The sequence below is a fragment of the Taudactylus pleione genome, unplaced genomic scaffold, assembly GCF_031769625.1.
Source record: "Taudactylus pleione unplaced genomic scaffold, aTauple2 ptg000212l, whole genome shotgun sequence".
NCBI classification, from domain to species: domain Eukaryota; kingdom Metazoa; phylum Chordata; class Amphibia; order Anura; family Myobatrachidae; genus Taudactylus; species Taudactylus pleione.
The window spans coordinates 2413694-2427110 of record NW_028284614.1 but is presented as its reverse complement, the minus strand read 5'-3'; the positions used below and the strand labels follow the sequence as shown (position 1 = coordinate 2427110).

General features: G+C 44.5%; 1 long non-coding RNA gene across 1 annotated transcript; it reads left to right on the top strand.

Annotated features, from left to right (window-relative positions):
* The first annotated feature begins 504 nt into the window (after window positions 1–504).
* On the top strand, window positions 505–3803 carry LOC148517686 (uncharacterized). The gene is made up of 3 exons (XR_015879261.1): window positions 505–749; window positions 3140–3418; window positions 3738–3803. It is a non-coding gene; the product is annotated as an uncharacterized LOC148517686 (long non-coding RNA).
* Window positions 3804–13417: the final 9614 nt, after the last annotated feature.

The following is a 13417-nucleotide window of genomic DNA, read 5'->3' as shown; positions in this document are numbered from 1 at the left end:
AGGTCCCCATACTAGTGTAGGGGGACAGCGGGACAGATCAGGGCTGAAGGGTAATGGTGCCTTCAGAACTGATCTGTGACATAGTTATTGGGATAACAACAGTGATGTGATAAGCAATCTGCGCTAGATTGCTGTATTCTTCCTATGTAATCTACATTAGCTGTTATAATTGCCCTTCACCATATATAGGAATGCTGAGGTAATGTTGCTAAACATGGGAACTGTAATAGAATCTGGGATACACAAACACACAGGGACACCAAGAGATCAGACATCCCCCGGTACTAGGGGTTTATGGCTAAACAAGGTGGGGGGCTATAGCTTTTCTAGTGCCCTCAGTAGAAGCTGTGCAGATTTCCTAATGACACCTGAAGACTAAATGTATTTTCTTTGTATATTCAGTACTTATCGCTTTTCATTTAGTTATAGATATCTCGTGCTCTGTTAAACTGTGAAACCATTTCTATCAGCCCAGGGCTCAGAGACATTCCAGGAGGCCAGGAGGGAGAAAGTGCTCCCAGACCCAGGATTTCAAGGAACAAGCCCCCTGAATGAAAAGAAAGATTCATACAAAGACCATACGACCTAGAGCTTGTAAACAAGGAGTACTGTATGAGAAGTCACAGAAACAGAGAGAAAACCGCTACTTACCTGTAATCAAAAAGGCAAGAACTAGAAGATGACATCTTTTTCATCCCGCAATTGAACAACCACTTCAACCCCTTAGAGGACATCCTCAGGAAACACTGGTGTGTACATCCACGAGATGAAAAGCTCAAAGACTCACTTCACCGCAGACCAAACGCTCTGCGCAATAAACAGAGAAACCTGAAGAGCATCAGGACATCCAGCTACATCCAATAGGGGGCTTGATTCAGCAAGAATCGCAGTTGCTAATTGGTCGACTGCTGCGTTCTGTGCATGCATATACATTGCAGTGCATGTGCGTGAACCAGCCAATGCGATCGGGACTGCGACCGCAGAGGCTACGCAGATCCCTCGCAGAGTGATTGACAGGAAGCATCGTTTGCGGTTGGTGGCGGGGGGGGCGGGGAAACGCAGATGTGCCAGTGTGTTTGCACGCCGTTGCTGGGGGCGTGCATAAATTATCCACTGTGATCCCATATGCGGTGTGAGGCCTCATGGCATGCATGGAAGTTAGCAGTTTCTGAGTAAGGTCAGAGCTTGTGCAAGTGTGCGTGAGGCTGCGATGGTACTCCATTGTACCTATGGTTTCGCTATTCTGCTAAGCATTAGGGATGTGTGTAAGGTAAGGTTGACGTCCTCATGTTGTGCTGAGTGTGCATGGATTAGCATGCTATCGCAGCTGAACTGTGTGCATACGCAATATTGTGATCCGTAGTGAATCAGGCAGAGGCGCCAAGAGAGGGGGGAGCGGGTACTAACTACCCAGGCCCGGGCTTGATGGAGGGGCCCGGTGCCGCCCCCCCCTATTACACCACAGCAGCTGCACTGCGAGACTGCTTGCGGTACAGCAGCCACAGCAATCTCCTATGTCTGTGGGGGGAGTAAGCACACTGATTGCACCCCCTACTGGCTATGTGCCGGGCACTGCAAAAAAAAATTCCCTTAAGAGGACATGGCCACGCCTCCCATGATTAGGCCATGCCCCCTTCACCCGGGCCTGTTGCGGCTGTCAGTGCGTCAGGCTCAGAAGCACAAACTATAAACTCACGGTTGGGAGAGAGCAACCACTAATGTATCATTAAACTTACATTAGACATTAAATAGACCTGCACTATACAAACAGTTTACTGTACTATGGCCCTGATTCAGACCCACTCGCAAGTGGGCGTACGCACGTTCGCCGTACGTAAAAAAATATTTAAATTCAAGCACTCGCTCGTTTTTTCCTACGCAGCTAAAAATCCGCCCCAAACTCAGGCGACCCCTCCTCTGACTAACGAGCGTGCCAAATAGCGAGCGTACATCCCCGAAATGGCTTGAAGGGAACGCACGCACAAGTACAAACCGGAAGTGGGACTGTCAGATTCCGATTACCTGCTCGTTTTTTCGGCCTACCTCCCTCAATCGTATCATGCCAATCAATATATCAATTAGCTTAATTTTATTTTTTTTTTCAACACAATGCAATAAACTTTAATCTTGTCCGTGTTTGTATTTGCTCGCAGAATACGTACAGCTGAAACCTTCGCTTTTATTGTTCCAAAGACATGTTAGCCCCAATTAAACAATTGTTCTATTTGTTTGTCTCCCCACAATTTTTCTGTGGTTCATTTCTTTATTTAAATTAGCTTACGCATGTCACTGCATCAAGCCTATCATAACTCTCAAGAGATTTCTGGCCCTGTCGAACACATGACTCATACACTAACCAATAGAATTGGTCCTGTTAATTTCACAAATACATTAGCCAATCAAATTTTTTTTGGGTGCTTTATTAAAAATATTTTGTCAAAAAAACACCATTGCCATCATGAGATCCGCCGCATTCACCAGGCGCGAACTGCTGGTGCTGACGGAGGTGATGGACAGGAGGATCACCAGTCAGCCTCCACCCATCTCCAATAGGCGCAAGCGCTCCGCATATGCGGAGGTACGTCGACGCCTGCGCTCCTTCGGCTCACGCCGACATATTGGCCAGCTGGAGCGCAGGTGGTCGGACCTGCACCGGCGGACGCCCCGCTTGCTGGCATGCTTTCGCATGCAGATTGCGGAAAGTAAGTGTTCTGGACTGTGGTTTTCAAGTTTTTCTTGTGGGCCCTAACTGCGTGTGCATGTTTTCATGTCTGTCCTATTGAGTCATTGTAGTCATATCTGCATGTGCATGTTTTCATGTCTGTCCTATTGAGTCATTGTAGTCATATCTGCATGTGCATGTTTTCATGGCTGTCCTATTGAGTCATTGTAGTCATATCTGCATGTGCATGTTTTCATGTCTGTCCTATTGAGTCATTGTAGTCATATCTGCATGTGCATGTTTTCATGTCTGTCCTATTGAGTCATTGTAGTCATATCTGCATGTGCATGTTTTCATGTCTGTCCTATTGAGTCATTGTAGTCATATCTGCATGTGCATGTTTTTATGTCTGTCCTATTTTTTTTTTTTTTTTGGTTTCCTGTTGAAACTAACAACAATTTTTTGGTAATTTTTTAGGGGCACAGCAAACACTACGGCGGCATCGCCACACAAGACGCCGGTCCCGGCCCCTCTCTCCAACCCCCAATTCCTCTATTCCCCCCTCCTCCCCAGACCCTGTGGCCGATATTTCTGTACTACTTCCCCTCCAGCCCAATTCCCCCTCTCCTCCATCCGTCCCTCCTCCAAATACCCCCTCCCAGGATCAAGAAAACACCCTGCCCCTCGGGTTGGGGAATTTAGCCACCTCCGAGGTGGTCCAGGGAGTGGCTTCTGGCTCTCTCGTTTTGGAGAACGGTATGTTTTTAAAGTTTATTTTGGACACCACAAACTGTTTGTATGTAATCAATAACTTTTTTTCGCCTTAGGGTATTTTTGGGGGTTGTCTGTACCTGTTCCTGCTGATGTCAGCATACACATATCACACCTGTGTGCCTTTTTTTAGGGCCCTTGTATTTTTGGCATACGACATTTTGGGGTTCTGGGTTTTATCCGTGTAATTTTTTTTTGGCCCACAAGCTTGTGTTTGTGTTTGTTTGTGTTTGCTTGTTTTTTGTTTTTTTACAATGTTGCTTCATTATCGATTTATCAATCCCCAAACTTGTGTCACCCACAGAGGAACAGAGGCGTCGGGAAGAGATTCTGAATTGTGTGGGCCGTATGCGGGAGCAGGTCACCGGGCTAATGCAGGGCCTTGAGCATCTGTTGGTCCTCATTAGGAATTAGTGTTTTTTTTATTTTTTTTACAAATTGTTTCTTAATAAATCTGTTTAAAATCAAGCTCTGTCTCATGCGTTTGGAGTAAATCCAAGATTCTTTACACTGACATAAGTAGACTCTTAAAGCAAGGTTTGCCCCAGAAACTCACTACAGATTGTGTGTTGTATTTCGAATGCAAACAGGCACAAGAAACACCTCCCAGTACCAATGTCATTTTCCTTTTTTGTGGTGGTCAACATGATAGTTTACACCATTTTTCAGGTTCCTATTTGGTGGCCAAACTGCTCAGGACAATCTTACGAAGGCAACTGATTGTACACGATTCCTTGTTGTGTTGGTTAGTACCCCGAAAACATATTACATTTTAGCTCCACTTGCTTCATTACTGGGTTACCCCTTAGGTAAAATTAACGTTTGGGAGTTTGTTTACACTTGCTTCTAACGTGCCCAAAAAGGAAACAAATTACACTCTCCAAATATTTATTCACAACAGAAATCAAAATCCAAAGTGGTCACTCACAAACAAAACACACAGTGATAATCAGAAAAACTCCACATACCAAAAAAACTAAACAAACACACAACAAATCAAGAACTGGTTGACGAAGGTCCATGTCCACATGATTTCAAAAATATGGCGTTGCAATATTGGTGTCAGAATATATTCCCGAAGTTTCCACAGAAAGGTTTTGGAAGGGTAGCAGGAATTAGTCATCGTGGGAGTGCCAAAGATTATGCAAACAAACAGAAGATGGTGCAAGAATTAATATAAAAAAAGATGAACGTTAAAAAAACGGAACACATTGGGTATACACACTGTTGTTTGATCAATAATTACCTAAAATATCGGGCCACCACATCATCGCGTATGGCCCCCCCACATACTGACCTCCGACCAACCTCGGGGGGGCCATCCTCAGGTAAGGCATCCTCTGGCTGCATTGGAACACCACTCCTTATGGCGATGTTATGTGAAATATCCCACACAGGACCACAATTTTCGAAACCATATCCGGCAAATACATGAGCTCGCCACCAGAGCGGTGGAGGCATCTGAATCGGCCTTTTAAAAGGCCGATACAGCGCTCCACCACTTGCCTGGTGGCTGTAAGTGCGGTATTAAACTCACTTTGTGGACCTGGTGTGGGAGCCAAGTAAGGAGTGAGCAGCCAGGGCATGCAAGGGTATCCACTGTCTCCTGTGAAAAAGAATAGACAACATCAGGATCACTGTGTATCAAGCTTAACATTGTTATGTACTAAAGGTCTCCACTTACCCAGAAGCCACGCATCACCAGCTTGTAGGTTGTTTAATTTGTGCCATATCCCTGATTGCCGGATGACGAAGGAGTCATGTGCACTTCCTGGTAATTTTGCATTCAGGGACAGGATCTGGAGGGAGGCATCACATACCACCATTACATTCAGGGAGTGATAGTGTTTCCTGTTTCGAAATATGGCCTCCAGCCATGCTGGAGGCTGAAGTGGTATGTGAGTACCATCCACAACCCCTATGATGTGTGGGAAGCCAGCTATTTGGTAAAAATTGGCCTTGGCCACACTAAGGGCACCCATATCCAAAGGCATTTGAATAAAATGATGGAGGTGCTTGAAAAGTGCCTCCATCACTGCCCTCAGGATCCGGGAAAAGGAGGATTGTGAGATGCCCGCCACTATTCCCACCGTTGTTTGAAACGATCCTGAGGCACAGAAATGTAACACCGCCATAAATTGCGTAAGTGGTGGTATTGCTGTAGGACTGTCAATTTGCCGCTCAAGATCACTCTCTATTAATGAGAGAGTGTCTATGATGATTTTGGGAGGAAGACGGTAGCATCTTAAAACCTCATCATCGGGCATTCCAAAAAGGGTGACACGTGTTCGAAATATCTGGGGCCTTGCACGCCTATGATGCCTACGCCTGGGACGAGATTGAGGTTGGTCGGCTTCCGGGAGCATGGCCAGAACAATCCGCCCTAGATCAACCTGAAATGGCAAGATTGGAATGTAAGGCTTTGGACCCACCCCAAAAGAAATTTCAAAACAACTTAGCTTGATGATACCATCCATTGCTGCTTACATGCCGGGGTATTGTCATGATACGTCCAAACTGAAATTAATCACAAAAATTATTTTACAAATTTCACTCTGTGCATTTTTGTTTCTAAATTTTGTGCTAGACCAAACTTAAAATATGCGAAACACACATTTGGCAAAAGTGCAAAACGACATTGCACACAGTACATCAAAATGGGTTGAAATGTTTGCACAAAAAGCGAAAGGGCAACCTCAAAAATATAAAAATGATTAATAAGCATTTTAAAAAGCGCTAATTAGTTCGCAAATACAAGTCACAATAGTAAGTAGTAAAAATGCGCTAATTAGTTCACAAATACAAGTCACAATAGTAAGTAGTAAAAATGCGCTAATTAGTTCGCAAATACAAGTCACAATAGTAAGTAGTAAAAATGCGCTAATTAGTTCGCAAATACAAGTCACAATAGTAAGTAGTAAAAATGCGCTAATTAGTTCGCAAATACAAGATAAAAAATGGACTTACCAAGAGCAAATATATAAGAGTCGAAAACAAAAGGTCTTTGGGTCCGAAATTAATCAAAAGCTAAAATAGATGAAAATAGGGATCCAAAATTTAAAAAAACGAAGAAACACAATGAAACAACAATTGATCAAAAGTTAGACTTCACAAAACTTACCAAATCAAGAAACGAGGTCCAAAAAATAAAAAGCAAAAAAGAGAACGGAAAATAAAAACGCAAATCTACCAAACAAAATAATCTCCAAACGCCAACTCCTTTATACGCAAACAATACACTCCAGCCAAGGTAACCTCCAACAATCCAAAAACGCCACCTCGACTCGAGACACACCAAGCCATAAATAGTGTTTCGTTTCCCGCACAAATTAAGGAGGGATCATAGGAACGCACAATCAATGATGCGGCCGCAAAATAAGGACGCATGCATAAATACGTCACGAAAACACATTAAAATTCTGGTGTATTTCTTGTTTGGACCTCAGACATGGCGACAGACCAGGGAAACAATGCCCAAGAGTCAGGCGGTAAGTCTTTCATGCATTTTGTATCAATGATTAATTTGAAACATAAGATTGGGCAAGTTGTGATTTTGTGAAATCTGAATATTTACACAAATAGGTGAGGAGGATGACATGGAAGAGGCTGCTGGGCCCAGTATTCCGGCCAAAGCTGCCAAAAAAAAAAGGCAGCCACATTTCACAAGAAAGGAGATGGAGGTTTTGATACAGAAGTGTGTGGACATCCTGCCACAGGCAGACAGGAATATGAATCTAAGCCAGAAGGGGAGAATGTGGGAAGAGGTAGCCGTTGCTGTCAATAGGGTGGGTGATTATGTCCGTCTAGCCCGGGATGTCAAACGGCGGTAAGTAAACACTTGCCCCCCCTAAAAACAAACACCATTTTAAACAAAAGGATAATGGCTTCCATTTTGTCCCACAGATGGGGCGACTTCAAATATCGCCTAAAGCAAAAACTCGCGGACAGGGCTAGGCATGCAAGGGGGACAGGTGGGGGTCCCACCCCTGTGTCATTGGAGTTGACGGATTTAGAAGAGCTGGCACAGGGGTGTGTGCAGCCTGTGGAGGTGTTTGGCGTGTCCAACATGGATACGGACATGCCAGACTTTGCGGCTCCTCATGTTGTCCCAGGTAAATCTTTTGATGTCATCAACTCTGAAATGTTATTGTGCCAATATGTAGATTCTAATGTGAGGCTTTTCTCTTTTTTCCTAACAGAGACACAGGCGGATGAGTCTGCTCCAGAGGGGAGCCTTGGCCGACGAATTTCTGCTGGCTCGGCAGGGGAGGAACCAGTACATCCGGCTGAGGACCCTGCAGAAGCCAGTCCAGGGCAATCCCCCTCGCAGGCAGTGTCCCTCCTCACAGAACTCAATTTCAAATCGGATTTCCATACGGAGATTCTGCAGAGGATGGACGCCAGTCTGGTACGGGTGGCTGAGGCCCTGGAGCAAAATGCTGCGGCCAACGTGACCATTGGTCAGGCCCTGGCGGAAAATACCAGGGCCAACATCCGCATCGCCAATGCCCTGGAGCAGCTCGTTCGCCAGCACATGGTGGAGCCGACCTCCCTTCCTGCCGGAACATCAGGATCCTCCACCTCTGGCACAACATCAGCCAATCCTCCAAATGTGCCTAGCCCTGTGCCTAGTCCAGAGGCCACAACATCTGCCTCTGGACAGGCCAGCCCGATGACATCCCGGACCCGGTCTGGCGCCCTCCGTCCCCCATCCAAACGGGTGAAAAAACGGTGACAGCAATGGTGACTTTTCCCACAATCCTTCTGTGCTTGGCTCATATTCCTTTCTGGTCAAAACTTCCCTCTCCTTTCTTGTGAAATGTTTTTAAATTTTGGATGTATGTTTATGTCAACAGTTATGTTGGGCCAATTTGTTTGATTTTGGGACATATCTTTGGCAAAAAAAGATGTCCCCAATATTTTAATTTTTTATTTTTTTGTTTGAGCAATAAATTGAAACAAAAAATCTGACATTGGATTGTGAAATTATTGTACAAATGGGTTACATTTAATCCTGGACCAAAAGGCAAAAACTGGCAAAAAACAAGAAAAATTACAAAAAAAGAAATGGGCTCTTTAAGGAACGTTTAAAAAATCATATAACGAGGCAAATTCAAGAGGTAAAAATAAAATGGTGCGAAAATTAAAACATGATGACATTATTGTTACAATAGGCCCTAACCACCAAATTGAGGGCAAAATAAACCCCCACAAATGTACGCAAATTGATTGTGTCATCCTGACATTAGCAGGAGTTCCACCTGCGTACGGTTTTGGGCTATCCCAAAAAACTGATTTCAAAACACATACCAAGCCGGTTTTCAATCCAACACTAATTGCTTTTCAGCCCTCCCGCGATTAATCGCAACAACATCGTGGAGTCCCGGGACGGAGGAGAAGGCCATCGCCAATGTGGTCGAGTAATCCAGACCCTAAGCTGTGCGAGCATTTTGAAGGGAAAGAGGATCATCCAGTGACGTATGAGTCGGTCCGAACACATTTTACGCTCGCATTTGCTAATGTATGTACGCCCCAAAAACGCCTCGCCACGCCTGCGTTTTTCCATCTCCACCCCCGTCAACACCCAAAAACGCCCTGTTCTGTCAATCACATTTGACATGTCACTTCCTGTACGGTATTTGACGAACGAGACCCAAAAAACTCGCAATCTGCCGTACGCACATGCGCAGTGTTACACCGACGCATGCGCGGTTATTCAACATCGGAACGCAACGAGCGTACTGCTGTTTGCGAGTGGCTCTGAATGAGGGCCTATATGCATTAAGGTCATAGACTTCAAAAAATTAAGCTGCAACAACAATGGTCAGATCATATAGAATAGGACATACTATATCGAACAAATTATCACATCTTGACTTAATCTAATAATATTTTATAACACATACAGAGTTTTTTGGGGAGATTAAAGAACTTTTGGGGATATATGTAATAGATTGCAAGTTCCGTGATCCGGTGTGATCTCAGAAATACTTATCCAACACAATTTATAATAAAATAAATAAATATATATTTTTTTAAACCACTATATCGGTCATCGATTAAATCGGCACAACGATGTTCTGAACATTGGGCCTGATTCAGAGCCGCTCGTAAGCGGCCGCTCGTTTGCTCCGAGCGATGTTTGCCCAACTGCGCATGGGTACGGATCGTAATACGCATGCGCGAACCAGTCAGTGCGGCCGAAAATCGTTTGTTCGCTAAATAGCGAATTCCTGCTATTTTGAGTGACAGAATGAGGCGTATGTGGGTGGTAACAGGGGAAGGTGCTTGAAAACGGGGAGTGGAGATCCGAACGCAGGCGTGCTTAAAGGTCAAAACGGGCGTTTTAAGGGTGTGCATAATTAATACAGCAGCGTCATTGACCACGTCACTGGGTTATTTTATAGTCAGAACTGCTCGCAAGATTGTGGTAGGAAAAAGCCACCACAAGAATAGCGAGCAGTTCATACGCTGGTCGATGTACTCGATTAATCTAATAAATAGTGGACATGACGTAGGATGCGAGCGGCCAGGAGGCGTAGTTTTCCAAAAAAACGACTGCAAGTTTTGTTCGCTCGTTCAGACCTAGAGGCGTGAACAGACTGCAAAGAGCGAACGGTTCATTTGAATAGCCACCTCTTTTTTCTGAACGAGCGAGCGCAAATAGCGTCCGGCTCTGAATGAGGTCCATTGTGACCATCTCGAGTGTGATTTATCCAGCAGCTGCTCCACTGTGCAGCAGCCAGATACACACTGGGGTGCAGGGTGGGGGTGTTAATTTACATTTCCTCGGCAGCTCCTCCTCTCTGCAGCCGCCGGTTGGGGGTGCAACCACACCAGGCAAGTGGGTAAATGATTTATTTATTTATTTATTAACAGTTTCTTATATAGCGCAGCATATTCCGTTGCGCTTTACAATTGGAAACATTGATAGAACAAAACAGGGTAATAACAGACAGACATAGAGGTAAGAGGGCCCTGCTTGCAAGCTTACAATCTATAGGGAAACAGGCATTGATACACAAGGATAGGTGCTATATATATTGCAATTTGGTCTGGCCAGAATGCAGAGTTTCTTGGTGGGCTGCTTGATCCAGTCACATAGGAATGTCGGCAAAATGTCAGGAGTATGTGAAAGAAAGACAATATGTGAGGTTATGTATGGACTGTGAGAGGGGATGTGATAAGACATGGAAGCTATGAAGGTTATGTGGTCGGTTCTGGAGTCTGATAAGCTTGTCTGAAGAGGTGAGTTTTCAGGGAACGCTTGAAGGATTGAAGAGTAGAGGTAAGTCTTATTGTGTGTGGTAAGGCATTCCATAGAGTAGGTGCAGCCCGAAGAAAGTCCTGTAACCGTAAATGGGAGCAAGTAATGCGTGGGGATGAGAGACGCAGTTCTTGTGCTGAGCGGAGAGGTCGGGTTGGGAGATATTTTGAGATGAGTGAAGAGATGTATGTTGGTGTAATTCGGTTAATGGCCTTATGTGTAAGTAACAGTATTTTGTATTGAATACGGTAGAAAACTGGCAACCAATGGAGGGACTGACAGAGCGGGGCAGCAGATGATGAACGTTTGGCAAGGAAGATAAGCCTCGCAGCTGCATTCATAATGGATTGTAATGGCGATAGCCTGTTTTTGGGAAGACCAGTAAGGAGACTATTGCAATAGTCAATGCGGGAAATAATGAGTGCATGGATTAGAGTTTTTGCAGTGTCTTGTGTGAGATATGGTCGAATTTTGTATATGTTTTTTAGATGTATGTAACATGATTTTGAGACAGATTGAATGTGGGGAACAAAGGACAATTCAGAATCAAGGATGACACCAAGGCAGCGAGCTTGTGGGGTGGGGTGGATTGTTGAGTTATCAACAGTGATAAAGAGATCAGATTGGTAACTGTTATTGGCCGGTGGAAATATAATTAATTCTGTTTTAGAAATATTAAGTTTCAGGTAGCGAGATGACATCCAAGATGAAATGGCAGAAATACATTCAGTGACACGGACCAATACAGATGGTGATAAATCTGGAGAGGATAGGTAGATTTGAGTATCATCCTCATACAGATGGTACTGAAATCCAAAAGAGCGGATTAGTTTGCCAAGAGAGGTGGTATAGATTGAGAATAGCAAAGGACCTAAGACAGAGCCTTGCGGTACTCCAACTGATAGAGGTAGCGAAGAGGAGGCAGAATCAGAAAAACGAACAGAAAAAGAGCGATCAGATAGGTAGGAAGAGAACCAAGAAAGGGCTGTGTCCTTAAGACCTAGGGATTGTAATGTTTGTACGAGAAGAGAGTGGTCAACAGTGTCAAAAGCAGCAGAGAGATCTAGAAGAATTAGAAGTGAGTAATGGCCTTTAGCCTTGGCAGTGACCAAATCATTTACTACCTTAGTCAGTGCTGTCTCTGTGGAGTGCTGGGAACGGAAGCCAGACTGAAGTGGGTCCAATAAGTTGTGGGTGTTAAGAAAGTGTGTGAGGCGGGTGTAGACAAGTCTCTCCAGTAGCTTGGAGGGGCATGGGAGCTGGGAGATAGGACGGTAATTAGAGAGAGTGTTAGGGTCAGAATTTTGTTTTTTCAGAATGGGAGTAATCACTGCATGCTTGAACAGTGATGGAAAGATGCCAGTAGAAAGAGAGAGATTACAGATTTTAGTTAGGGTTGGGATGAGCACAGGAGACAGAGCTTTACTAATTTGTGAGGGTATAGGATCTAGAGGAGAGGTAATAGAGTAGGAGGATGAGAAGAGTGTAGATACTTCATCTTCATTTGTGGGGTCAAATGAAGAGAATGTGCCAGAGGGTTCAGGTAGGGAATTGAGTAGGTCACTAGCTGAGGAAGAGAATAACATTTCATTTCGGATATTATCAATCTTGTCCTTGAAATAGGAAGCAAGATCTTGTGCACAGATAGTAGCAGGTGGCTTGGGTGAGGGAGGGGTAAGAAGCAGTTTAAATGTATTAAAAAGTCGCTTGGGGTTAGAGGCTTGAGCAGAGATTAGAGATTGGAAATATATTTGCTTGGCAGTGTCCAGAGCAGTACGATAAGAGTTGTAGATAGACTTATATGTGAGGAAGTCACTTGGAGTGCGAGACTTTCGCCACTGACGTTCTACTTTACGTGAGAGTTTTTGTAGATGCCTTGTTAAGTTAGAATGCCACGGTTGACGTCTGAGTCTACGCGGAGTGTGATGGGTAGCTGGAGCTACTTCATCGAGGGCTTTTACTAAAATCTGGTTTAGCTGTGATGCAGCATTCTCAGGAGAAGTGAGTGCTGAAATTGGTGAGAGTTGTTGTTGTAGAGAGGTAGATAGTTGTTGAAAGTTAATCACATTAATATTTCTGCGGGTTTTAGTAGGTTTGGTTGATTTCACTGACATTGAGGTTGATGTAATGGAGGAAAGTGTGCAGGTGATAAGATTGTGATCTGAGAGAGGGAAAGGAGCATTAGTGAAATCAGAAACTGAGCATAGTCTGGTAAATACAAGATCAAGGCAGTGGCCCTCCTTATGAGTAGAGGAGTCAGTCCATTGGGAGAGGCCAAGAGAGGAGGTTAGAGATAATAGTTTGGTGGCATGAGGAGATTGTGGACTGTCAATGGGGATATTGAAATCACCCATAATGATGGTGGAGATGTCTGAGGATAGGAAGTGAGGGAGCCAGGCTGAAAAATGTTCCAGAAATTGGTGCGGTGGCCCAGGCGGGCGATAGATAACAGCAACTCGCAGAGAGAAAGGGGTGAAAGTCCTGATAGAATGTACTTCAAATGATGTAAATGTGAGTGAAGGTACCTGTGGGAGAACTGTGAATGTGAAAGATTGGGAGAGTAATATTCCTACCCCACCTCCTTTACAATTGCCAGGCCTGGAGGTGTGTGAGAAGTGTAGGTTACCATGTGAAAGTGCAGCAGGGGAGACAGTGTCTGATTGTGTTAGCCATGTTTCTGTTATTGCCAGAAGGTTGAGGTTGGTTGAAATAAAGAG